At 42.3% G+C, this 25,867-nt stretch overlaps 1 long non-coding RNA gene across 1 annotated transcript in view; it reads right to left on the bottom strand.

Annotated features, from left to right (window-relative positions):
• The window catches only part of LOC119926581, a 39,350-nt gene extending 14,500 nt beyond the window's left edge, over positions 1-24,850 (bottom strand). Inside the window, exon 1 of the long non-coding RNA XR_005450345.1 lies at positions 24,784-24,850. This is a non-coding gene — a long non-coding RNA (uncharacterized LOC119926581). The remainder of the gene's footprint in view (positions 1-24,783) is intronic.
• Between the last annotated feature and the right edge of the window lie 1,017 nt (positions 24,851-25,867).

Below are 25,867 nucleotides of genomic sequence, written 5' to 3' on the forward strand. Positions count from 1 at the left end.
TTGGAGGAGCCAGGATTTGAACCCATGACCTCTGACTCCAAAGCCCATGCTCTTTCCTACTAAGCCACGCTGCTTACTTGTCTGCTGTGTGACTGTGGGCAAGTCACTTAACTTCTCTGTGCCTCAGTTACTACATCTCTAAAATGGGGCAGGGAATGTGTCAATTATAGTGTTGTATTGTACTTTCCCAAATGCTTAGTACAGTGCTCTGCACACAGTAAGACCTCAGTAAATATGACTGAGAGACAAACAGCGTTTAAGATTGTGAGCCCTATGTAACCTGATTATCTTGCATCTACCCCAATGCATAGTACAGTGTCTGGTACATAGTAAGTGCTTAACAAACACCATTTAAAAAAGTAGAATATGCTGCAAACAGAAACCATAAAAATAATTATGGTACTTATTAAGTGCTTACTATGTGCAAGGCACTGTACTAAGTGCTGGGATTGATACAAGCAAATCGGGTTGGACTCAGTCCCTGGCCCATGTGCGACTCACAGGCTCAATCCTCATTTCACAGATGAGGTAACCGAGGCCCAGGGAAGTGAAGTGACTTGCCCAAGGTCACACAACAGGCATGCGGCAGAGCTAGGATTGGGATCCATGACCTTCTGATTCCCAGTCCCGTGCTCTATCCACTACATCATGCTGCTTCTCTAATGCCATCGGGATGGTCCCTACTTACATATAGTTTGATACCATCAGTGGATCTGGGCCCTGGAAATTACTAAACAAATTACCTGTCCTGAAATGTTCATCAAATTTCTGAGACTCCTTCATGATGGCACAGTTAGCTGGGTCAGAGCCAAGGGTGCCCTGTCTGATTTATTCCCTATCACCAAAGGAGTAAAGCAATTAATCAATCAATCAATCAGTGGTATTTATTGAGTGCTTACTATGTGCAGAATACATCAGAATTTGCAGGCATGAGCCAGAAAGGAATGGGGTAGACCACTAGCAAAGAGGAGAGCAAAGGTTCAGCTATGATGGTGGACCCTGGATGGGGTTGGGGTGGGAGGGAATGGATGAGGCCCAGCAGGCCCCAGAGCATAGAGAGAGTGAGAATAAGTGGGAGTGAGGCCAGTGCCTGGAGAGAGCACCCGTTGCGGGTGATATGGGGATGCCTCATGGAACCAGCCGGGCAGGGGGTTCCTGGAGAGTGGGCTGCAGTGGGCAGCGTGGAAGCTGCTGGGAAGAGTCATGCCATGATGGGTCGAGTCCTGTTCAACTTGTTCCATGCAGCCAAGCTGGAGGATATAAGAGAGACCTGGATGCAGGTGCTGGGATACGCATCCATCCTCTCTGAGAGACTCATCCAAATCAAGGGTCTTTATGCATCATTCCAAGCCCTAGAAATAGTTATTCAAGAATGACTGCAAGCAGGTGACTGCTCCCCAGAGCTGTACCCCCAAGAAGAGAAGCAGTGTGGCCTAGTGGAAAGAGTATGGACTTGGCAGTCTCAGCTCCACAACATTGCCAAGATCCGCCCTTTTCTCTCCATCCAAACCGCTACCCTGCTCGTTCAAGCTCTCATCCTATTACATCTGGACTACTGCATCAGCCTCCTCTCTGATCTCCCATCCTTCTGTCTCTTCCCACTTCAGTCTATACTTCACACTGCTGCCCGGATCATCTTTGTGCAGAAACGCTCTGGGCATGTTACTCCCTTCCTTAAAAATCTCCAGTGGCTACCAATCAACTAAGCATCAGGCAAAAACTTCTCACACTTGGCTTCAAGGCTCTCCATCACCTCGCCCCCTGCTACCTCACCTCCCTCCTTTCTTTCTACAGCCCCCCCCACACCCTCCGCTCCTCTGCTGCTAATCTCCTCACCGTACCTCATTCTCGCCTGTCCCGCCATCGACCCCCGGCCCACGTCATCCCCCGGGCCTGGAATGCCCTCCCTCTGCCCATCCGCCAAGCTAGCTCTCTTCCTCCCTTCAAGGCCCTACTGAGAGCTCACCTCCTCCAGGAGGCCTTCCCAGACTGAGCCCCTTCCTTCCTCTCCTCCTCGTTCCCCTCTCCATTCCCCCATCTTACCTCCTTCCCTTCCTCACGGCACCTGTATATATGTATATATGTTTGTACATATTTATTACTCCATTTTATTTATTTATTTATTTTACCTGTACATATCTATTCTATTTATTTTATTTTGTTAGTATGTTTGGTTTTGTTCTCTGTCTCCCCCTTTTAGACTGTGAGCCCACTGTTAGGTAGGGACTGTCTCTATATGTTGCCAACTTGTACTTCCCAAGCACTTAGTACAGTGCTCTGCACACAGTAAGCGCTCAATAAATACGATTGATTGATTGATTGGCAGTCAGAGGTTCCTGCTATGTGACCTTAGGCAAGTCACTTCACTCCTCTATGTCCCTCTAGACAATAAGCTCTTTATGGGCAGGGAACATACCTAGCGACTCTGCTTTATTGCACTCTACCAAGCACTTAGTATAGTATTGTGAACCCCATGTGGGACAGGGACTGTGTCCAACCCGATTTGCTCATGTCCACTGCAGCACTTAGTACAGTGCCTAGCACAGAGTAAGTGCTTAACAAATACCATGATCATTATTTTTACTCTGCACACAGTAAGTTCTCAATCGATAATTGATTGACTCATTGATTTCCTCAACTGTAAAATGTGTATTCAATACTTGTTCTCCCTCCTGCTTAGCTCTGGTATAGATACAAGCTAAATAGGTTGAACACAGTCCCTGTCCAACATGGGGCTCACAGTCTAAGGACAATGCTTGACAAATAGGAAATGCTTAACAAATACTCAAAAAAGATATACAAATAATTGTCAGCTGTTTCATAATCAGACAAGCAATAAGGACTGAGAATAGGTCTAAGGAAGACTGAGGTAAGGGAAACCATGCAAAGAACCAAAAATGTATAATGGAAATACAGAGCTAAATTCTGTCACAGAATTCTGATGCCTAGGCAGCACACTCTCCAAAAATTCAGTGATAGACAAGGAGATAGAAAATTGAATCAAGAAGGCCAGCACATCCTTTGAGAGATGACCAAACAGAGGGTGGAGGAAGCATGGTATCGTGTTCCAGACTATAGGTCTATTAGGTTGTGGTGTTGTCAATTCTTTTCTACAGCTATGAGACCTGGATAACACATATGCTACATACGACTGACTCCTTAAGCAGTCCCACCAGCCTCACTTACAAGCCACCCTCAATATCACACGGCAAAAATGACCACTAACAATGAAGTTCTGTAATGTATTCAGTATCCCAGCCTTGAAACTCTTCTTACGCAGCTATGCTGAGGGTGATACAAGGAGAATGAGGGACAGCAGGTACCCAAAGAGCCACCACATGGAGAGCTGCACTGGGAAACCAGAAGCAAGAAGAGCAGGGGAAACGTTTTAAGGACTCAGTAAAAACAAAGTCTGACAGTGTGCAATGTTGCTGAAAACTAGAGTCAACTGCTGAGGATAGACCAGCATGACATTCTGCTAGCAAGAAAGGAGTGGATTCATAACAAATGTGAAATGAGAAGGATGAAGAGTAGAGTGACAGCCACTGGAAACATAAGAAATAACAGCATTTTGTGAGTGCCAAACATTCCCGGGTTTTGATCCCACCACACACGCACTCACAAGTGATTTTCACCATAGGTGGTGTATTCTTCAAACAGAAAGTACAAGGGTATAGATATATACCCTAAGATTGAGTATGAAGATCAGGAGACCCCCACCCCTACAGCAGGGCCCCTTCCCCAAGCCTACTTCTTTAAAGTCACCTTATTTGAAACCCACTTAGGCCTTTAATTTTTAAAACATTTACCTTTCATTCATTCCCTATAGTGAGCGAGTTAGCTAGTGAAGTATGGCCATATTAAAACATCTGGGATTCATCATGCTGGTTCTTTTAACCAGTGTGCTGGGGTAAACAGTTCCAGATGTTTGAACGCTATGGTTACATATGAATCGTTCACATTTTTTGGGTTTCAGGAGGACCTAACTATACATATCTTGAGAAGATTTTCATTTGAGTAGGTAGGATTTGAACTCAATGGTATTCATAATTTCTTTATGAATTATAAATGGTTCTCCCTTAAATCCAGAGATGAGCTAGATTGACCAATTCAGTCTGGAATAAATTGACTCTACTTGACAATTGCTAAAAATCTTGAGCCCAGCACTATTCCAAATAGTACATCAATCACCATTACTGTCATAGATTGGGGAATGCTGGTTGATATTGCAGGGGTGCATATAACTGTTGCAGATTTGGGGCTTGGTTGATGTAAATGGTATGTTGATATAGTTAATAATAATAATTATGGTATTGGTTAAGTGCTTACTATCTGTCAAGCACTGCTCAAATTGCTGGGATAGGTATAAGTTAATAAAATGTCCCTGAGAGAGCTCACAGTCTAAGGGAGTAGGATTTAATCTCCATTTTACAAATGGGGTTTCTGAGGCACAGAGAAGTGAAGTGACTTGACCAAGGTCACAGGGCAGATACATGGAGCAGTGTGAGAAGCATCATGGTCTAATGGATAGAGCTCGGGCCTGGAAGTCAGAAGGACCTGGATTCTAATTTCAGCTCTGCCGCTTCTCTGCTATGTGACCTTGGGAAACTTGCTTAACTGCTCTGTGCCTCAAGTACTTCATCTGTATCTTGTGGGCCTGGAAGTCAGAGAGCATGATAATAATATTGATAATAACAACAATAATGATGGTAATGGTAATAATATTTGTTAAGCACTTACTACATGCTAAGCACTGCACTAAATGTACAGTGGGATAGATGCAAGATCATCAAATCAGACTTGTCAGATCAGACACAATCCCTATCCTATATGGAGCTCACTGTCTACAGGGAGGAAGAATCAGTATTTAATTGCCAACAACTGAATCCCTTGAATGAGGAAACTGAGGCACAGAGAAGTTAAGTGACTTGCCCAAGATCACCCAGCAGACAAACGGTGTAGAAAGGATTAGAACTCCAGGTCCTGGATTCTAATCTCAGCTCTGCCATTTCCTTGATATAAGCATGTAACAAATACCACAATTATCCTTACAATTATTATTCAATTATCATGGTCAGTAATAACCATGGTTAGAGAAGCAGCATGGCTTTGTGGAAAGAACCTGGGCTTGGAAGTCAGAAGATATGGGTTCTAATCCCAGCTCCGTTGCTTGTCTGCTGTGTGACACTGGGCAAGCCACTTCACTTCTGTGGGCCTCAGTTATCTTCAAGGCTCTCCATCACCTCGCCCCCTCCTACCTCACCTCCCTTCTCTCCTTCTACTGCCCAGCCCGCACCCTCCGCTCCTCCACCACTAATCTCCTCACTGTACCTCGCTCTCGCCTGTCCCGCCATCGACCCCCGGCCCACGTCATCCCCCGGGCCTGGAATGCCCTCCCTCTGCCCATCCGCCAAGCTAGCTCTCTTCCTCCCTTCAAGGCCCTGCTGAGAGCTCACCTCCTCCAGGAGGCCTTCCTAGACTGAGCCCCTTCTTTCCTCTCCCCCTCGTCCCCCTCTCCATCCCCCCGTCTTACCTCCTTCCCTTCCCCACAGCACCTGTATATATGTATATATGGTTGTACATATTTATTACTCTATTTATTTATTTATTTATTTGTTTTACTTGTACATTTCTATCCTACTTATTTTATTTTGTTGGTATGTTTGGTTCTGTTCTCTGTCTCCCCCTTTTAGACTGTGAGCCCACTGTTGGGTAGGGACTGTCTCTATGTGATGCCAATTTGTACTTCCCAAGCGCTTAGTACAGTGCTCTGCACATAGTAAGCGCTCAATAAATACGATTGATTGATTGATTGATTGATTATCTCATCTATAAAATAGGGATTAAGACTGTGAGCCCCACATGGGGCAGCCTGATAACCTTGTATCTACCACAGTGCTTAGAACAGTGTTTGGCACATAGTAAGTGCTTAACAAATACCATTATTATTATCATTATTCTTAATAACATAAATTTTTCAAAGTTATAGTGTACTCTGCTTGCATGAAGCCGAAAAACAATAACTGAAAAGGACATGGATTTTGAGATGAGGTAGCTATACAATACAGTCTACCATTCTCCATAGAGACTGTTTTCTAAAGAGATAGTCCCCTAGTGAAATGTTTATCTTGCTTTTTGTGATACTCTTTAACATCATTTCATGTATATTAAATGGAACTTTAAAATAAGGTGCAATTATTATTTTTATTAACCCGTGTTTTGCCCGAAACTCTTAACTATTCCATGACTCATGCCTTCCATGATGTTGGAAAATCTGCACCTATTGAACTCACAGAATTCTGTGCACTGTTGGACCAGGAGACACTAGAACTGGATCTTCCTTCCTCAGGTTCCATGTCTGCCCCGATAGACAGTCCTCTATGTGTTCAACTATGTGGGATCATTGGCATGGAAGCCACTTACTTTCCTAAATCTCAACACGGAACAAACAGGGACTCTGAACAAACTCCAAGGAGTCAGACACTGATTGTTCTATCATTAAATTACATCAAGCCCCTTCTTGGGCATAGTGCTCTGCTCTGATCACTTTATTTTGCTCAACATTCACTCTATAAAGGTAATAACTTTTTTCATAAAAAATTAACCAATCATTTTAGTAACTTAACTTTCTTTTTTACTGCACCAAATGCATATGGTTACTTAGTCTAAATGAGGGCTCACAAAGGATAGAATTCTGAAAATATATTCTCTCATCTGGGTCTATGTTAAGTGTCACACTAAGTAAAAGAAACATTTCAATGTTGAAAGCTCATGTTTGTAGAGTCTGCTAAAACAATTACCAAAAAAAAAAAAAAATAAAGGTAATAACACATTTCTTCTTAAGGGGTATGTATAAAAGACACAAAGGTAGTTACTCATTTTAGGCAAAAGCAGGAAAATAAATGAATAAGTAACGTGTCATCTGAGGTGATGTGATTTAAGAAATCAGGACTAATTACAAATAACTAAATTAACTTGCAATCAGATTCCTCATTTAGGGGATGGTAGAAATGCAATGGTCACAAGTATTTTTCTTTTGTTTTCACTAGGCAGTCCCTTCAGTCCAAGGCAATTGAGTCAGTCAGGATCAGTTCACCATAACCACAATGGTGAGTTTGGGTATTCAATAATCATCAATCGTATTTATTGAACGCTTACTATGTGCAGAGCACTGTACTAAGCGCTTGGGAAGTACAAATTGGCAACACATAGAGGCAGTCCCTACCCAACAGTGGGCTCACAGTCTAAAATATAACATATATATAAAATATAATATAAAATAATATAACCAACCTATTTAATAGTCTAATTTGGGGGCTGTATGTGAAGTCTCTCGCATGAATAATACAGTGCACTGCACACAGTAAGCACAAAATAAACGCCTTCCTTTGATGCACACATTCATGCCCTCAACTCCACCCTCTCCACTGAACTCAACTCCCTCATTCCCCTGTCCCTCCATCAATCTCAAACCACCACCCTGCAGTCCTGGATCACCTCCACGGTACACTTCCTCTTCTCTTCTGCTCTAGCCACAGAGCGCTGCTGGTGGAAATGCACACACCAGCCAATCTTATAACAATAATGGCATTTCTTAAGCACTTACTATGTGCAAAGCACTGCTCCAAGTGCTGGGGGGATACAAGGTCATCAGGTTGTCCAGCATGGGGCTCACAGTCTTCATCCCCATTTTACAGATGAGGAAACTGAGGCTCAGAGAAGTGAAGTGACTTACCCAAGGTTACACAACAGACAGGTGGCAGGGCTAGGATTAGAACCCATGACCTCTGACTCCCAAGCCCGTGCTCTTTCCACTGAGCCACGCTGCTCCACTTCAAACTCATCCTCACCCGTAACAGTACTTCTCCACCCTTATTGACTTCCATGTCCATTTCCTGCTCCAACAATTTCAAAACCCCCGCCCCACAAACTCCCCCACCTCTTACCACTAATGAACCTGCAACCAATTTAACAGAAAAATTTGAAAGCAGCAGACATGATCACCATAAATCTCCCTCTCATCTCTCCAGTCCCACCCTCTTCCTACCCTTCCTTCGATATTCCATCCTTCTGAAAAGTAGCACAAGAGGAAATCTCCTACTTTCTCTAAAAATCTAACCCATTCACCTGTGCTTCTGACCCAAGTAGATGACTTCCAAAGCTACCTCTCCATCCATACCCAACCTCTCTCCTTCTCTCTAGTCTTGCATTTCTTTCTGCCTTCAGTTCTCTACTTGGATGTCTCACCACACCTCAAAATTAACATGTCCAAAACAAAACTCCTCATCTTTCCACCCAGACCCTGTCCTCCTCCAGACTTTCCTAAAAGTAGAGATCATCACTATCCTTCTTGTCTCACAAATTCATAATCTTAGCATTATACACAATTTATCTCGCTCATTCAACTCACATAGTCTACCTTTCACCTTTACCTTCACAATCAATCAAGTGCTGTACTAAGAACTTGGTAGAGTACAACATTATAAAACAGTAGGTAGACACATTCCCTGCCTACTCTTTATTATTGCATTGTACTTTCCCAAGTGCTTAGTACAGTGCTTTGCACGCAGTCATAAGCACTCTTCTAGACTGTGAGCCTGTCTTCTAGACTGTGAGCCCGTTGTTGGGTAGGGACCGTCTCTATATGTTGTCAACTTGTACTTTCCATGTGCTTAGTACAGTGCTCTGCAAACAGTAAGTGCTCAATAAATACAATTGAATGAATAAATACGATTGAATATCTAGAATCCACCATTTCCTCTCCATCCAAACTGCTACTATGATAATCCAAAGTAGCTTGACTACACCTCAACTAAAGCATCAGCCTCCTCACTGAACACTCTGCCTCCTGTCTCTCCCCTCTCCAAACAATACTTCACTCAGCTGTTTGGATCATTTTTCTGAAAAGTCACTCAGTTCACATCTCCTCTATTCTCAAAAACCTCCAATGATTGCCCAACCCTCTCCACATCAAACAGAAACTCCTTACTATCACCTTACAGGAACTATATCAGCTCTCCCCCTGCTACCTTATTTTGCTGATCTACTACAACCCAACCTCCACACTTGGGTCTGCTAACCCTAACCTAATCAGTGTACTTCTATCTCATCAGGTTCATTGCCAACTCCTTGCCCATGTCCTTCCTCTGGCCTGGAACTCCCTTACCATTCATATCTAGTAGAGAAGCAGCATGGCCTAGTAGATAGAGCATGGGCCTGAGAGCCAGAAAGACCTTGGTTCTGATCCTTTCTCTGTCACCTTTCTACAGTGTGGCCTTCGGAAGTCACAACTTCTCTGTGCCTCAGTTATCTCATTTGTAAAATGGGGACTAAGACTGTGAGCCCATGTAGGACAAGGACTCTGTCCAGTCTGATTTGTTTGTTTCCACCCCAGCACTTAGTACAGTGCCTGGCACACAGTAACTACTTAAATATCACACATTATTGTTATCATTAATAATAATAGATTACCATTGTTACTGTCTTCAAAGCCATATTCAAATTGCATCTACTCCAAGAGATCATCTAAATTCTCACTTTCCCTATTTGCCCTCAGGTCTGTAACCTTTAAGCCCTTTGATTTTCAACTCACTCCCACAGCACTTGGGTATCCATTCATATATAATGTATTTTATTGTCTGTCTCCTCCTCTAGACTGTAATCTCCTCGTGGGCAGGCATGTATACCTTCTGTAGTGTACTCCCCCAAATGCTTAATACAGTGCTCTGCATACAGTAAGAATTCAATAAATACCACTGATTGATTGATCTCTTTTTCCCCAAATTTAATTGAGATTTCAGGGTGGCCAAGTGGAAAGAGCACAGAAGCGAAAGTCAGGAAATCAACATCATCATTATCATCATAACACTAACTGAGCACGAGCATTTAACTAAGCACTTAAGAGAGTACAATACAATAAAGTTGGTAAACACATTTCCTATTGACAAGGAGCTTAGAGTCTAGAGAGGACCAGTCCCACTTTCTAGTCCCCACTCCACAACTTCCGTGCTGAGTCACCTGTGTCACTTAACATCTCTGGGCCTCAATTTCCTCATTTGTAAAATGGGAATAAAATGCCTGCTTTCTCTCCCCTCTCCTAGACTTAAAAGTTGGTGAGGGACAGGGATCATGTCTGATCTGGTTATCGTGTATCTAACCCAACATTCAGCCCAGTGCTTGACACACAGTAGGCACATATACCATAGTGTGGTCTAGGGGAAAGAGCATGGCCCTAGGATTCAGAGGACATAGGTTCTAACCCTGGCTCCACCACTTTTCTGCTGTGTGACCTTGGACAAGTAACTTCACTCCTTTATGCTTCAATTACCTCATCTGTAAAATGGGGATTAGGACTATGAGGCCCACATGGTACAGAGACTGTGTCTAACACTATTTGCTTTCATTCATTCAATCTTATTTATTGAGTGCTTACCGTGTGCAGAGCACTGTACTAAGCATCTGGAAAGTTCATCCACCCCTGCACTTAGTACAGTGTCTGCCGCATAGTAAGCACTTAAATACCACGATTATTATTGGTATTAGTAATATCATAATAAAGCACTCACATGTGGCATTTGTATACTGTGTGCAAAGCACTGTACTAAGCTCACAATGGGGGAAAAGAACAGAGTATTATGACGTGAACACAAGTGTTAAGTGGGTAGGGACTTAAATGCAGAAGGTGATGCAAAAGGGATGGGGAATAAGGTAGGAAGATGAGAAATTAGTGAGAAAATCCTAAAACAGAGACAATGTGGTCTATCAGATTTAAAAGGGAAGAGAGTTCCTGGCAGGACTGATAGCATTAGGAAGGGATCTGCAACAAGGGAAAAGAATGAGAAACAGTTAGTAGGTTGGTTTTAGAGGAACATATTGTATGGGCTGGGTTTTAGTAGGGGTGAAATTAGGTTAGGTAGGAGGGGGAGAATTGACTGAGTGCCCTAAAAATTGGTGGGAAGGAGTTTATGTTTGATGCAGAGATGGATGAGCAACCACTGGAGGGTTTTGAAGAGAGGAAACTGTGTGTAATGTGTGTGATTTCTTAAAAAACTGGTATGAGAAACAGAGTAAAATATGGACTGGAGTGGGGAGAGACAGGAGAGAGGCAGGTCAGCAGAGAGGCTGATGCAGTGGTCAAGACATAGGACAAGTGCTTTGACACACATATTGTACTAGCTTTATAGATCAAATGAGGGTTAAGCAAATACTGATTACTAATCAACCTCACTAGAACTGCCCCATTCCCCTCCATCCAAACTGCTACCACGCTGATCCAAGCACTTATCACATATGATACTGCATCAGCCTCCTCACTGGCTGCCCGGCATCCTGGCTCTCACCTCTTTTAGTCCATAATCTGCTGCCCAGATCAAAAGAAGTTCAGTCCACATTTCCCCACTCCTCATAAACCTCCAATGGCTGCCCATCTGCCTCCACATCCAAGAGAGATTCCCTACCATCAGCTTTAAGGCACTCAGTCAGCTCTCCACTTCAACCTTACCTCACCAATCTCTTCCTACAATCCAGTCTTCACATTTTGGTCCTCTAACACCAACCTACTCACTGTAATAATAATAATAATTATGGTATTTGTTAAGTCCTTACTATGTGCCAAGCACTGTTCCCAGCACTGGGGTAGACACAAGGTAATCAAGTTGTCCCACATGGGGCTCACAGTCTTCAATCCCATTTTACAGATGAAGTCACTGATGCACAGAAAAGTGAAGTGATTTACCCAAAGTCACATAGCTGACAAGTGACGGAGCCAGGATTAGAACGCTGTCAGAATTAGAACCCACAACCTCTGATTTCCAAGCCTGGAATCTTTCCACTATGCCACGCTGCATCTCTAATGTACTTTGAGCTTGTCTGTCTCACTGCCAACCCTTTACCCACATTCTTTACTACACCCTGCCTCTTGCCTGGGACTCCTTCCCCGTTCATATTTGACAGACCACCACTTTCCCCATCTTCAAAGCCCTACTAAAATCATACCTCCAAAAGACCTCTAAGTCCTTATTTCCCCTATTCGCCCTCCCTTCTGTGACATCAATGCACTTGAATCTGCACCCCTTAAGTATTTTACCATTCACTCCGCTCCTAGCCCCATAACATTTATGCACATTTATTATACTCTGCTATTCCCCCTATCTGTAATTTAAATGTCCACCTCCCTCTCTAGCCTGTAAGCTCTGGGGGGCAGAGGTCATGTCTAGCAATTTAATTGTACTGTACCCTCCCTAGAGCTTAGTATCTGTGTGTACTCTTCCAAGTGCTTAGTACAGTGCTTGCAAACCGTAAGCACTCAATATGATTGACTGTCTCTACTAAGCGCTTGAGAATCAGCTGTATTTATTGAGAGCTTATTGTATACACAATATAACAGAGTAGGTAAATATGTTCCTGGCCCACTAAAAGCTTACAGTCTAAAGGAGGAACCATACAAGCCACTGATTGAGATTTCCCTCACTCTGTAAAAATAGTAATAATAATAATAATGGCATTTGTTCAGCGCTTACTACATGCAAAGCACTGTTCTAAGTGCTGGGGAGATTACAAGGTGATTAGGTTGTCCCACGTGGGACTCACAGTCTTAATCCCTATCTTACAGATGAGGTAACTGAGGCACAGAGAAGTTAAGTGACTTGCCCAAAGTCACACAGCTGACAACTGGAAGAGCCAGGATTTGAACCCATGACCTCTGACTCCCAAGCCCATGCTCTTTCCTCTGAGCCATGCTGCTTCTGCTTTTGAGCCACACTGCTTCTTTATACAGATACTCTGCACAGATGCAATCTCTAACAGGGTTGAAACAACCTCTAATGTCAGAATGGTTCAGAGATGCGAGCCCGTTGTTGGGTAGGGACTGTCTCTATATGTTGCAGATTTGTACTTTACAAGCACTTAGTACAGTGCTCTGCACACCATAAGAGCTCAATAAATACAAATGAATGAATGAGATGCAGTTCAGGCCAACATGGCTTTCTTGGTCAGCATGAAACCTACGCAGCTCTGGCTAAAGAAAGGAATCAGGAAAAGTACACTCAAGGTGTCAGGATATGTGGCAGTTCTGGTTCTTCAAGAGCACCCTGATGGCACAGATGTCAAGCTCTGCTGAGCTGCTAGAAGCTTCCATCATTTGGCAGGACCAAAGATCTTGTCATCAATCAGTCAATTAAACAATGGTATTCAATCAATGGCATTCACTGAGCACTTACTGGATACAGGGCAGTGTTCCAAGTGCTTGGACAAGTTCTGTACAATAGATTTGGGAGACACAAACCCTACCCACTAGCAGTTTACAGTTTACCAGGAAAGGCAGAGGTTAAAATAAATTACAGATAGGGGAAATGGTAGAGTAAAAGGATACGTACACAACTGCTTTATACCTGCGGTGACTCTCTAAGTGCTTAGAAGATACACAACCAATTGGTGATTCTCAGGGGAGGGTGAATAGGAGAAATGAGGACTTAGTCTGGGAAGGCCTCTTGGAGGAGATGTGATTTTAGGATGGTTTAGAAGGTGGACAGCTCCGGGCCAGAGGGAGAATATGGGCTAGGGGCTGGAGATTCATCATCATCATCATCATCATCATCATCAATCGTATTCATTGAGCGCTTACTATGTGCAGAGCACTGTACTAAGCGCTTGGGAAGTACAAATTGGCAACATATAGAGACAGTCCCTACCCAACAGTGGGCTCACAGTCTAAAAGGGGGAGACAGAGAACAAACCAAACATACTAACAAAATAAAATAAATAGAATAGATATGTACAAATAAAATAAATAAATAAATAGAGTAATAAATATGTACAAACATATATACATATATACAGGTGCTGTGGGGAAGGGAATGAGGTAAGATGGGGGGATGGAGAGAGGGACGAGGGGGAGAGGAAGGAAGGGGCTCAGTCTGGGAAGGCCTCCTGGAGGAGGTGAGCTCTCAGCAGGGCCTTGAAGGGAGGAAGAGAGCTAGCTTGGCGGATGGGCAGAGGGAGGGCATTCCAGGCCAGGGGGATGACGTGGGCCGGGGGTCGATGGTGGGACAGGCGAGAGCAAGGTACGGTGAGGAGATTAGCGGCGGAGGAGCGGAGGGTGCAGGGTGGGCTGGAGAAGGAGAGAAGGGAGGTGAGGTACGAAGGAGCGAGGTGATGGAGAGCCTTGAAGCCCAGGGTGAGGAGTTTCTGCCTGATGCGCAGATTGATTGGTAGCCACTGGAGATTTTTGAGGAGGGGAGTAATATACCCAGAGCGTTTCTGGACAAAGATAATCCGGGCAGCAGCATGAAGTATGGATTGAAGTGGAGAGAGACATGAGGATGGGAGATCAGAGAGAAGGCTGATGCCGTAGTCCAGACGGGATAGGATGAGAGCTTGAATGAGCAGGGTAGCGGTTGGGATGGAGAGGAAAGGGCGGATCTTTGCAATGTTGTGGAGCTGAGACCAGCAGGTTTTGGTCACGGCTTGGATGTGAGGGGTGAATGAGAGAGCGGAGTCGAGGATGACACCAAGGTTGCGGGCTTGTGAGACGGGAAGGATGGTAGTGCCGTCAACAGAGATGGGAAAGTCAGGGAGAGGGCAAGGTTTGGGAGGGAAGACAAGGAGTTCAGTCTTCGACATGGTGAGCTTTAGGTGGCAGGCCGACATCCAAATGGAGATGTCCTGAAGGCAGGAGGAGATGCGAGCCTGGAGAGAGGGGGAGAGAGCAGGGGCAGAGATGTAGATCTGGGTGTCATCAGCGTAGAGATGATAGTTGAAGCCGTGGGAGCGAATGAGGTCACCAAGGGAGTGCGTGTAGATCGAGAACAGAAGGGGACCAAGCACTGACCCTTGGGGAACCCCCACAGTAAGAGGATGGGAGGGGGAGGAGGAGCCTGCAAAAGAGACTGAGAAAGAGTGACCGGAGAGGTAAGAGGAGAACCAGGAGAGGACAGAGTCTGTGAAGCCAAGGTCAGATAGCGTGTTGAGGAGAAGGGGGTGGTCCACAGTGTCAAAGGCAGCTGAGAGGTCGAGGAGGATTAGGACAGAGTATGAGCCATTGGATTTGGCAAGCAGGAGGTCATTGGTGACCTTTGAGAGGGCAGTTTCCGTGGAATGTAGGGGACGGAAGCCAGCCTGGAGGGGGTCGAGGAGAGAGTTGTTGAATGAATTCATTCATGAGGTGAATGAATGAATTCATTCATTCATTCAATCGTATTTATTGAGCGCTTACTGTGTGCAAAGCACTGTACTAAGTGCTTGGGAAGTACAAGTTGGCAACATATAGAGATGGTCCCTACCCAACAGCGGGTTCACAGTCTAGAAGGGGGAAACAGACAACAAAACAAAACATATTAACAAAATAAAATAAATAGAATAAATATATACAAGTAAAATAATAGAGGAATAAATATGTACAAACATATATACATACATATAGGTGTTGTGGAGAGGGGAAGGAGGTAAGGCGGGGGGATGGGGAGGGGGAGGAGGGGGAGAGGAAGGAGGGGGAGAGGAAGGAGGGGGCTCAGTCTGGGAAGGCCTCCTGGAGGAGATGAGCTCTCAGTAGGGCTTTGAAGGGAGTAAGAGAGCTAGCCTGGCAGATGTGCAGAGGGAGGGCATTCCAGGCACGAGGCACAGTGAGGAGGTGAGGAGATGAGACAAATGAGATAGAGGTACCAAAAGTAAATTGGTGCTACAAGAATAAAGTGAGTGGGTTGGATTGGCAGAATCAAAGCTCCTGCCATGTGGCTGAAAATGCAGCAGTTCCACCCTCTCATAATTTCATCAGGCTGCTCAACAAACAAGCTGGAAACAGGGGGAGCACTACTGCTCCTTCCCAAAATCTGGGGGCAACCTGGATGGCCAGCTGTCTTGACAGACTCATACCTGTGTGTGGCTGGATGCTAAACACCCTTCCCATTAGACTGGAAGCTTCTTGAGGGCAGAGAGTAAATCTACTTTTAATGCATGTTTTGAATAATAATGATGGCAGTTGTTAAGTGCTTACTATGTGCAAAGCACTGTTCTAAGCTCTGGGAGAGATACAAAGTGATTAGTTTGTCTCACGTGGGGCTCACAGTCTCAATCCCCATTTTAAAAATGAGGTAACTGAGGCCTAGAGAAGTTAAGTGACTTGCCCAAAGTCACAAAGCAGACAAGTGGCGGAGCTGGGATTAGAACCCACGACCTCTGACTCCCAAGACCAAGTTCTTGCCACTGAGCTATGCTGCTTCTCTAAGCTTCTTCCTCTCGAAGCACTTAAACCAGAGTTCTGCACACAATACAATTCCTCCACAGATAATGACACAAATCTAATTTCCTTTATATAATAAAAACTGAGCTCACTTGGACTTTCTCCTGCCTCTTTGCCCCTCATCCATCTTCCATTTGCTCTCCTCCTTGCTTTCCCTGTGCATTTCTCTCCTTCTATTCTCTCTTTCCCTTCTATCCCCTCCCCTTCTCCACCTCCGTGTAGTGGCCAGACTCTCTCCATCCCATGGTCATACAAAGTGACCATTGTTTCTGGTCATTTAACTTTTAGGCCATTAGAGTACTACAGAGTATGCATCCTGGAGCCAGGAACTACATTACAGTAGACTGTTTTGCACCCCAGACTGGCTCCGTAAATCTTAAACTGAGAGAACTGTAGGTTTAATGAATCTCCCTAAGGATGGCCCTTACTGTCAGGATGAGGCTTGGGCCCTGGGGCAAATCTAACTCAATTTGTAATAATATCCCTATATCTGCAGGACCAGTTTCACTCAAATAGATACCCAAATGTTTTATAGGTTTCATTGACTCCATTAACTGGTGGTATAAGTTTTGTTTGTCCCTTGATTATGGCTATCTCTGGGGAAAAGTACTACATAACTGCACACAAAAATACTCCATATACAATCACTTTAGATCAAAAAACAAAGAGGCAAAAAACACATAATCTTGTTACCAAAAGCAAACCCAATTAGGGTCATTAGTCAAGGTCAGAGCAGTTTAACCTATAACAATTAGCAGATGCTTAATTCCCCCTAGAAGCTTGGAATAAGTGATGCAATCCACATTAATGGTTCACCAAAAACACAGAATTCAGCAATAAATTCACTAGAGCCACCAAGGAAAACCTAAACCAACAATTTATGTTAATAAACCATAGCAAAGAAATGATCCCAGGAATTTTGAATCCTTTACCAATGAACAGCAGATGGTAGTAAGCCCAAGGAACTTCCATAAATGAAACAGTCAATGGTTTCTTGAGGATGCAAACTGGAATGTTATATCGAAATACTTAAGTAAATCATTTTTCTTGTCAAATTAGGTTTTCTAGAAAATTACGTTCAGTATTTTTGAAAGTGAAAACATTTTTATTACTTTTAATATATATTCACTACCTCTTGGATGATTTCTTCTTAGATGTCTCATACTATGACAGGAAAATAAATTGGTGGCAAAGTTCAAGACAACCAGTTCACTTCTATTTCCTCTAAAGGCTCATGCAATATTAAATACATCTCCAAATTGTATGTTGCTATTGTTCTTATGTTAGTTATCCTGTGGAATTCACAGGTGAATCACCTTACCCCCATTTCCTCTACCCCTTTTGACTCACTTCCTACTGAGGGCTATTCATTCATTCAATCATATTTATTGAGCGCTTACTGTGTGCAGAGCACTGTACTAAGCACTTGGGAAGTACAAATTGGTAGCATACAGAGACAGTCCCTACCCAACAGCAGGCTCACAGTCTAGAAGGAGGAGACAGACAACAAAACAACACATATTAACAAAATAGAATAGTAAATATGTACAAGTAAAATAGAGTAATAAATCTCTACAAACATATATACAGGTGCTGTGGGGAGGGGAAGGAGGTAGGGTGGGGGGAATGGAGAGGGGGAGAAGGGAGAGAGAAAGGAGGAGGCTCAATCTGGGAAGGCCTCCTGGAGGAGGTGGGCTCTCAGTAGGGCTTTGAAGGGAGGAAGAGAGCTAGCTTGGCAGATGTGCAGAGGGAGGGCATTCCAGGCCAAGGGGAGGACGTGGGCCGGGGGTCGATAGCAGGACCGGCGAGAACGAGGCACAGTGAGGAGGTTAGCGGCAGAGGAGCGGAGGGTGCAGACTGGGCTGTAGAAGGAAAGAATGGAGGCTATTCTGAGTTGTCCTCTGATTTGATAACACAGTTATCACAAACTGCATCTATGCATGCAGGTGTCCCATAATAATGTCTTGCTCATTTTCACATTATGGACACTGAAAATACAGGAGTCCACCATCTCTGGCCCCTTGCCTTTTGGTAAGCATTGGTCAAACACCAATGGTTGAGAGAAAGAGGGTATACCTCATTACCAGGACACACGCTTCAGTTTTTGTACCAAAAAGAACCAAACATGTAATGCAAATGAATATTAAAATGTATTTCTCTGATGGTAATGTTTCTGAATCCAAGGTGCAGCGAGGGTCAGTAAATGTTCTTCCACAGATTCTGTTATTTCTTTCAATTCAAAATACTTGAGAAATAGGAAGAAAAAGAAATGGAAACAATAAACACTTCAGAGGTAATCATTTATGCTGGAAATAGATTCATACAGCAGTTGCAGAATGAGATCACAGACAGATGGAGTGGTTTAGTGAAGAGGCCAGAGTCTGGGTGTCAGAAGGCCTGGATTATAATCCCAACTCTACCACTGGGCTGCTGAATTGGCTTGGACAATAATTTTGCCTCTCGGGGTCTCAGTTTCCTGTTCTTTAAAATGGGGATAATAATGTCTCTCTGGGATGCTGGGAAAACAAAATGAGACAACAGAACGTGTTCGACTCAAATTTAGCCATACTATTATACCAACTGTCCTATAAAACAAAATCTGTGTTCCTGAAAAGCATCATATTAAGGAAATCTTGCCCTGTAATTTTAGCCTACATCTGAAGGCACACACACATGCATTACTGCTTCTTCTGAAATCACACGATACTGAATTCAAGTGGGTTATACTGCTGTCATAAGAATATTCCTTGAATCCATCAAAAAAAGTCTAACCAAAATGTGGAAGGAAAACAGACATTACAGCAGAACCAAGTGGATAGAGTATGTTCCTGGGAGCTAGGACTTGGGTTCTATTGTCAGCTCTTCCTCTTATCTGCTACGTGACCTAGAGCAAGTCACTTCACTTCTCTGTGCCTCAGTTACTTCACCTGTAAAATGGGGATTAAGACTGTGAGCCTACAAGGGATATGGACCATGTCCAACCTGATTAGATTATATCTACACCAGCGCTTAGTAGACTGTCTGGCACATAGTAAACATTTATCAAATATCATAAAATATACTGAATGTATAATCTTTGAAAATAAAGAAATATATTTATTAGATAATCATAATCCCTAAATACCAAATGGATAAATGTGTTTTAGGGTGCTTTATCCTCCACCAGTAGCAGGGTGTAGAAAAATTATAATGATGGCATCTGTTAAGCGCTTACTATGTGCCAAGCACTGTTCTAAGCACTGGGGCATGGGGTATAAGGTAAACAGGTTGTCCCACATGGGGATCACATTCTTAATCCCCATTTTACAGATGAGGTAACTAAGGCACAGACAAATGAAATGGCTTGCCCAAAGTCATACAGCTGATAAGTGGCGGAGCCAGGATTAGAACCCATGACTTCTGACTCCCAAGCCTGTGTTCTTTCCATTGAGCCATGCTGCTTCTTCTAGAAAAAGGATGAAAAAGATTCAAAATGTGCTCATGATTTGTCCTGGCCTTTGTTATGAAAGTTATTCGGCCAATCTACTCTCCCCATTTCTACCTAACCTTGCAAATCCCCTACTACAATCCCCAGCCTTCACATTTCACTCCTCTAACACCATCTACTTTACTGTACTAACTCATGGGCAGGGAATGTGTCTGTTTATTGTTGTATTGTACTCTTTCAAACACTTAGTACAGTACAGTACTATACTATACTATCCAGTCCTCTAGTCTGGAACTCCCTCCCACTTTATATCTGAGAGACCACCACTTTCTCTGTCTTCAAAGGCCGAAAAAAATCAAATCTCCTCCAAAAAGCCTTCCCCAACTATCCTCTCATTTCTCCATTATCCGTCCTCTCTTCTATATCAGCTCTACAATTTGCTATGCTACCACCAGCCACACAGCACTTACGTACACATACTTATAGTCTGCTGCTTCCCCTGTCTGTCTCCCCATAATAATAATAATAATGATGGAATTTATTAAGCGCTTACTTTGTGCAAAGTACTGTTCTAAGCACCGGGGAGGTTACAAGGTGATCAGGTTGTCCCACGGGGGGCTCACAGTCTTAATCCCCATTTTACAGATGAGGGAACTGAGGCCCAGAGAAGTTAAGTGACTTGCCCAAAGTCACACAGCTGACAAGTGGTGGAGCTGGGATTTGAACCCATGACCTCTGACTCCAAAGCCCATGCTCTTTCCACTGAGCCACGCTGCTTCCACATCTAGACTATAGGCTCCTTGTGGGTATGGGTTGTGTCTACGCACTCTCTTGTATTGTTCTCTTCCAAGTGCTTAGTAAATATCAATGATTGATTGATGAATGAGAGATAGCTATAGAATGACATTTCAACTGTCCACCAGACATTTCAAACATTGGAGTTTTGTTACTCCCAAGAGTTTAATACCTTCAAACACAAAGTACAAGAAATGTAATGTATTAAATTTAAAAATGTGAAGCCAGTTACTTTAATTCCCAATATTTCATTTTCATGCAGGCACATAACATGAACTTCCATAATAACTTGAGATTGTGACTAAGAATTCATTCAGTATTAAACTTCGGCCCAAAAGTAATTGTTTATCCTTTTTATCCATATAAACAAAATTAATCACCACTTTAAAGAATAATATCACTATTCCAAACAGGACAGATTACACTTTAATGGCCACATTTATGATCCCTTAGTTGTGTTCCTCTGTACACATTTTCCTCCTAAGTTGTGACTGCAGAAATCTAGTTGACTAATGAAAACAGAAGAGTTTAATACCTTCAAACACAAAGTACAAGAAATGTAATGTATTAAGTTTAAAAATGTGAAGCCAGTTACTTTAATTCCCAATATTTCATTTTCATGCAAGCACATAACATGAACTGCCATAATAACTTGAGATTGTGACTAAGAATTCATTCAGTATTAAACTTCGACCCAAAAGTAATTGTTTATCCTTTTTATCCATATAAACAAAATTAATCACCACTTTAAAGAATAATATCACTATTCCAAACAGGACAGATTACACTTTAATGGCCACATTTATGATCCCTTAGTTGTGTTCCTCTGTACACATTTTCCTCCTAAATTGTGACTGCAGAAATCTAGTTGACTAATGAAAACAGAAGAGTTTAATACCTTCAAACACAAAGTACAAGAAATGTAATGTATTAAGTTTAAAAATGTGAAGCCAGTTACTTTAATTCCCAATATTTCATTTTCATGCAAGCACATAACATGAACTGCCATAATAACTTGAGATTGTGACTAAGAATTCATTCAGTATTAAACTTCGGCCCAAAAGTAATTGTTTATCCTTTTTATCCATATAAACAAAATTAATCACCACTTTAAAGAATAATATCACTATTCCAAACAGGACAGATTACACTTTAATGGCCACATTTATGATCCCTTAGTTGTGTTCCTCTGTACACATTTTCCTCCTAAGTTGTGACTGCAGAAATCTAGTTGACTAACGAAAACAGAACAGATCCTCAGCTTATGAAATTAAATTCATAGTTTTATAAACTAAATCTAGGTGAGATAGTTGATTAAGCAGGAAAAAAGATCTCAATCTCATCTATGCCACTGACTTCTCACCCACATCCTGCCTCTGACCTGGAATGCCCTCCCTCTTCATATCCCAGAGGTAACCACTCTCTCCACTCTCAAAGCCTTATTAATAGCACATCTCCTCCAAGAGACCTTCCCCAGTTAAGCCCTCATTTCCTCTTCACCCACTCCTTTCTGTGTCACTCCACTTGGATTTGAACCCTTTATTCACCTCTCCCTCAGACCTATAGCACTTATGTATAGCACTTAGAGAATCAGCATGGCTTAGTGGCAAGAGCACAGGCTTGGGAGTCAGAGGTTGTGGGTTCTAATCCTGACTCCACCACTTGTAAGCTTTGTGACTCTGGGCAAGTCACAACTTCTCTGTGCCTCAGTTACCTTGTCTGTAAAATGGGGATTAAGACTGGGAGCCCCACATGTGACAAACTGATTAATTTGTATATACCCCAGCACTTAGAACAGTGCCTTCACATAGTAAGCGCTTAACAAAAATCATTAGTATGGTTATTATTATTATGTACATATCCATAATTTACTTATACCAGTGTCTGCCTCCCCCTCTAGACTGTAAGCTGGTTGTGGTCAGGGAACATGTCTACCAACTCTGTTATATTGTGCTCTCCCAAACACTTAGTTTCCAGCACACAGTAAGTTCTCAATAAATATGACTGAATGACTGATTGAATTCGAAAAGTACCAAGACTACCATAACGGTCTTCCATTTTCTTCTCTAACTCCTGATCAACTACTAGTGATAAGAATCTTTAGTAAACAGCATCACAGTTCACCAAGAAGCAGTTTAACCTATGGTTTCTGTCAATAAAGATCAAAGCTCAACACCTGCAATTTCATTATACCCAATTGGTAGACAATGCTTGAACCAAGAAACTAATATTTACAACTGAACAATTCTTGAGAAAACTCATAATGGATAAGGAGTCTGGTTAAATCAATCTTCCCAGAATATGCTAGGAAGTTTGAAATTATCTACTTGCAATAGGAGAAATGAGAAATGTTTAATTGGTTTGCCTCTAGCCCTTTTTCTTGTTTATTAGTAAGGGTGATTCTGATATAACTCTTCACTGTCAACTACTGGAGCTCAAGTAAAACCATTGATTAAATCCCAAAACAAAGGTTTTACTGGCAAAGTAAAGATCTAAAAGGTCCTAATTATGGTATAGGATAGTCCATTAGTGTCCAGGAATGTTTTTTGCTTACTAAAGTTCCTCAGTTCTTTACATTTTCTAGTTCACCCTGCTTGAGGGGGCTATAACTCTTGTAACTCTGCTCCTTGGAAGGTTGGAAAGATTATAGAGAAGTATAAAAAACTGGGCTGTAAGAGGTCTTCAAAAGGACACTTTGTCCACTTCCTGTCCCTAGGCAATTGTTCTTAACCAGCAACATAGGTGGTTATCTAAGTTATTCATAGAACTCTCCAGGAAAGAAAATCCCTCAAACACCACAGAAACTTGTTTCAGTGCCTACTGATGCTTTAATTCCAGGAAATTCTTCTGTACCTATATAAGTTAAAATCTCTCAAACTCATTTCCTCTTTTTTTTGATCCTTAGCAGAGATAAAGTAGGGCAGGTTACCATTCTCCTATAAAATTTAAGGGGAATTGTTCAGGCAAGAAAAACACAGTGGTCTAATGAAAAGAACATTGAGGCCATTGTCAAGGCCTGTGAATTCTAGTCCCAGAACATTCAGTTTTCCTTTAGGGAAGCAATGTGGACTAGTAGAAATAGCACAGGCCTGGGAGTCAGAAAGACTTGGGTTCTAATTCCAGTTCCTTCACTTATCTACTGTGTAACCTAGAGCAAAAACTTAGGGCAAGTATTTGACTTCTCTGTGCCTCAGTTCTCTCATCTACAAAATGGGGATTCAATACCTGTTCTCCCTCCTACTTAGACTGTGAGCCCATCTACTCCAGCAGGTAGTACAGTTTCGGGCACATAGAACTTAACAAATATCACAATTATTATCACTGTTACTGCTAATGACCTGCTGTGCCATTTCAGGCAAGACAATATACCCCTCCATGCTTCAGCTTCCTCATTGGAAAGTAGAGAAAATAAGCGCTGTTCCACACCATTCCCATAGTGTTTCTGAACATACCCATAATTTATTTAAACATCATCTCTCCATCTAGACTGTAAGCTCCTTGTGGGAAGAGAACATGTCTGCCAAATCTTTGTAAAGTACTCTCCCAACCACTTATTACAGTGCCCTGCACAGTAAGCCCTCTATAAATGCCACTGATCAACTGATTAATGTGATGGGGACAAAATAGAAAACTTATATGAAAGCACTTTGGAGTGACAAAATCTGGGTGCTGTCATTATAATAGAGCCCAGCTCCTAGCTACAGTTACAAAGGGTACTGAAATTCACTGTTTGAATTTTCATTAGGGCTATGAAGGATATCTGCAAACCAGGGCTGCTACCACTGCGATCGGACACCTAGTGTTATGAATAATAGCATCCACTCAAGCATAAACAATATGGCACAAAATGATTTATAATTAATAATGATGGCATTTGTTAAGAGCTTACAATGTGCCAAGCATTGTATTCAATAAGTCATCTCAATACCCAAAGCTGAGTACTTTCCAAAGATGAGCAGTTGAGGTACTCAAAGAGATAAGTGCATTAAGTGCAAACAATACATTTTATTCCAAAGGACAACTCAGGAATACACATATTGACCAGTATATATAACTCATGACCTTGTCCCTGAAGAAGGGTCACTAAAGTCATTCAGGCAAGGAGAAGTGCCAATAGTTTTGCAATCCATTATAGATTAAAGTCCAAACTAGAAAATGGAGGCAGTTACTATTTGGCAGTGTTTTTGAATATTAAATGAAAATCAAATTTCCATGCCAAAAATGTTTGGCTGTGTGGGAAAATGTGAACTCAGCCTCTCATCCAACCAGGAGAAAACTCAGTGCTTAGGTCACATTAATCAAATTTTCTAGATCCTCCATCGCCTACCTTAAGAAAAAGCATATTTTGGAAAAGTTCAATTCCTTGACCCCAAAGGAGGAGGCTTCAGGTAAAGTATCCATTCTAAGCCATAGTTTGCAAAGGAATCAACATCAAAGAATATAGTGATCTCCAGCCTGTGCTTGATGCAGAGAAGAAGAGAAAAAGAAGCAGCTTGTCATAATGGATAGAACACAGGCATGAGAGTCAGATAGATCTGAGTTCTAATTCTGGCTCTGTCACTTATCTCCTGGATGACCTAGGGCAACTCATTTCACTTCTCTGTGCCTCAGTTACCTCCTCTGGAAAATGGGGATTAAGACTGTGAATTTCACATGGAACATGGATTTTGTCTAACTTGATTAACTTGTATCTACCCCAACACTTAGTATAATGCTTGGCACATAGTAGAGCACTAAAAAAAAAATACTCTTTTTTATTTTTTTTTAAAAGGAGAGAAAGACATAGCCCCTGCCTCTAAGAAGTAAACAGTTAAAGGAAAAGCTCAGAAAAAACTTACTCAAAGTAGTGAACAATCTCCCACTAAACCTATGGACACAAATTAAGTTGTTACTATTATTGTGAGCAATTTTTTAATGGCATTACTAAGTGCTCACTATGTGCAAAGCACTGTTCTAAGCGCTGGGGAGGTTACAAGGTGATCAGGTTGTCCCATGGGGGACTCACAGTCTTAATCCCCATTTTACGGATGAGGAAACTGAGGTATATAGAAGTGAAGTGACTTGCCCAAAGTCACAAAGCTGACAATTGGAGGAGCTGGTATTTGAACCCATGACCTCGGACTCCAAAGCCTGTGTTCTTTCCACTGAGCCACGCTGCTTTCAAGTAAAGAAAAAAAAATGTGTATAAGAATTTTCAGGTTTCTTCTTCTGGAAATGTTCAGACATGCACAATATATTAAGTCTAATTCAAACTATTTTGAATTCCCTGATTCAGATCATATTGTTTTTGAGTTCCCTCTTTTGTTTAGATAGCCCCACTGGCAGGATCAAAAAAAAAAAAGTTGAAGGAGATTAGATGTGGGGAAGAGATACATTTTCTTTAAAGAGATATTAAAATAATTTTGGAAATG

The sequence above is a fragment of the Tachyglossus aculeatus genome, chromosome 4, assembly GCF_015852505.1.
Source record: "Tachyglossus aculeatus isolate mTacAcu1 chromosome 4, mTacAcu1.pri, whole genome shotgun sequence".
Taxonomy (NCBI): Eukaryota; Metazoa; Chordata; class Mammalia; order Monotremata; family Tachyglossidae; genus Tachyglossus; species Tachyglossus aculeatus.